Raw genomic sequence first — 2,474 nt, 5'->3', positions numbered from 1 at the left:
GCTCACATACTATCTAGTTGTCCAACTCACGCGGGAACGACCTACATTCAAAGGCACAATGCGGCACTAAGAGTGCTTTATTACCATCTCTGTCACTCCTACCGCAATTGTTTCTGTTGCTTACTCGAGGCCTGACATGGTTCTTCTTGACTTCGAGAAGCGAACCATGTTTGTTATCGAATTTTCGGCACCAGCTTACAAAAAAATCATAACCAAGGAGAATGAAAAGAAAGAGAGGTATCGAGTCCTTATAAGGGAGTTGCAACGATTGTACCCGGAATATTCTGTTAAGTTGATCGTCCTTATCATCGGCGCTCTTGAAGGTGCCAAGCTTTCACTTGCTAATGGCCTTAAAAGCATCCCTGCGTGTCAACAATATGCTAGAACACTTGCGGGAAAAATGCAGAAGGCGGTTGTCCTTGGGTCACTCCGTGTTCTTAGGGTGCACGAGGCTTTTGCTGGATCGTCGTATTGATTCCTTTACAGACTGTAACCCCCTATCTCACGGTCGTAAGACGTGGTTATGGCTGAAATTTTACCGCGATTTCGCTGGAAGCGGGTGCAATTTTCCAGATTAGCACCCGCTCCCGGCGAAATCCTGCGGTTGTCCTTATGACAAATTTTTAATTATATATATATGGGTCATTCCATGTCTGATTTACCACTAAAATTTAAATTCACTCAATGTTATATTTTTCTTGATTTTAACACAAAAATAGAAGGCACGTATTTTTTCTTTTCAATATGATATGTGAAATTCACGAGTTATCATTATTTGAACTTTCAGAATCTAATGAAGATCACTTTTTTGAAATGCTCAAAAGTAACAATTATTTATTGATTAAAATCTGGATGTTTTATAATGAAGTTCATAATTGTTCATACTTTGACTATACAATATGCGAAAAATATTAATTATTTATTTATCCGGGAAACATGCAAAAATGTTAAACAAATTGCATTTACAAGAAAAAGGAATCTCCGAAATGAAGTTTTTTCCTATGCAATTTTGCAATATACTTCAAGAGAGTATCTCACGAAAGTTTCAGAGTGGACCGTCAATAAGTTTTTGAGATATGACAAATAATGTAGAGCCGTGTTACTTCGACCGATACACGTGCGACCTTGTTCTAAGATTGTGTCTAGCGGAGGCGAAGATCTTGCTTGTTGACACCACGACCAAAACAAAACACGATGTTTTGCACATTTGCCATTTTTCTTGAATGCGTCGATTTCTGACAGTCGGCAGTTCAGTTTCACTCACGTAGTGTTTCATTTTGCATTTTGCATTTTTTGTTGAAAATGTCGGTGGTAAAATTCAAAACCCAGTGTTGTAATCCCTTCAATGAAAAAACGCACTCTTTAAAAAGTCAAAGGACCAATTTACGCCACCCGTCAAAATTGATCTTAGAGAAATTACAATTTTTAAGATCAAGCGATGTTTTGTGTGCACCATGTAGAAAAAAATCGGGAATCAGTGCGTTTGAGAAACGAGTGAGTACTTGCTTTATTAGTTGGTCAAATTTTCTCCAAATCGCCTTATTATTTTTTTATGTATGTGATTAATTTATTTAGACACAATAAAAACGTCAAATGACTTCAACTCTAACCCTGAGAATTCAAGTGACTCTGACCCTGACATCTCAGATGACATTTTTTCGCTTTCCGATTCTGAATCCAAAGTAAGTTGATGTTTTGGAAATTTTTCATTAATTATCACAGTCTTTTACATTTAAATATTTGTGTCATGTTTACTCATTGTAGAATGAATATGAACATAGTCCTCAGTTTATTTCTGAATTGAAAGCAAAGTTTCATCACCCAAATAAAAGCCAGCAAGAGAAAATTCAAATATTGACAGTTTTGGGAACAAAATGGTCTGTGCGTAAGACAGCTAAATTAATGAATACTTCGCGTTACTTCATACGTAAGCCATGCTGAAAATCTTTTAAATTCAAATTTATCGGTTTATTTAATTGCAGGTAAAGTTATTTCTGCCGAAACAGAAACTAAAATTAAGGAGTTTTATTAATACGACGATGTTAGTTCTCCAATGCATGGACAGAAAGATACAAAATCGGTGAACATAAATGGGAAATCCGTTGTTTTCCGAAAACGTTTAATATTGGGAAACTTGAAAGAAATATACTTGAAATTCATCAAGCAAAATACTAATATGAAAGTTGGCTTGAGTAAATTTTGCTCGCTCAGGCCAGAGTATTGTATTTTGGCTGGTTCAGGCGGAACACATATTGTTTGCGTTTGTCCCATCCATGAAAATATGAAGCTAATGGCATCAGGTAAACAGTGCAGAAAAAGTTATTTGATAAAATTCAATATTACCCGTGTAGAAATTATAACCGGGTTCGGGTCGGATTCCGGCAGGGTTGCCCTGCTTGTATCCGGAATCTGGCCAGGCTACCCGGTCGGATTCTGGTTGGTTTCGTCACGCTGCGCTGGTCGGATCCCGGCCT

The 2,474-nt window shown here is 37.2% G+C and overlaps 1 protein-coding gene across 2 annotated transcripts in view; it reads left to right on the top strand.

Moving 5' to 3' along the window:
• The window catches only part of LOC117166824 (flocculation protein FLO11-like), a 95,838-nt gene that overhangs the window by 34,871 nt on the left and 58,493 nt on the right, over positions 1-2,474 (top strand). Inside the window, exon 1 of one of the 2 annotated variants that reach the window (XM_033351152.1) lies at positions 1,281-1,494. The exons of the other annotated variant lie outside the window; for it this stretch is intronic. The gene's annotated coding sequence lies outside the window, so the exon portion shown is untranslated. Of the gene's footprint in view, positions 1-1,280; positions 1,495-2,474 lie in introns of those variants that run through there. 2 annotated transcript variants of the gene reach the window in all.

The sequence above is a fragment of the Belonocnema kinseyi genome, chromosome 2, assembly GCF_010883055.1.
Source record: "Belonocnema kinseyi isolate 2016_QV_RU_SX_M_011 chromosome 2, B_treatae_v1, whole genome shotgun sequence".
NCBI lineage: Eukaryota > Metazoa > Arthropoda > Insecta > Hymenoptera > Cynipidae > Belonocnema > Belonocnema kinseyi.
This window is presented reverse-complemented; position numbering and strand designations above follow the sequence as displayed.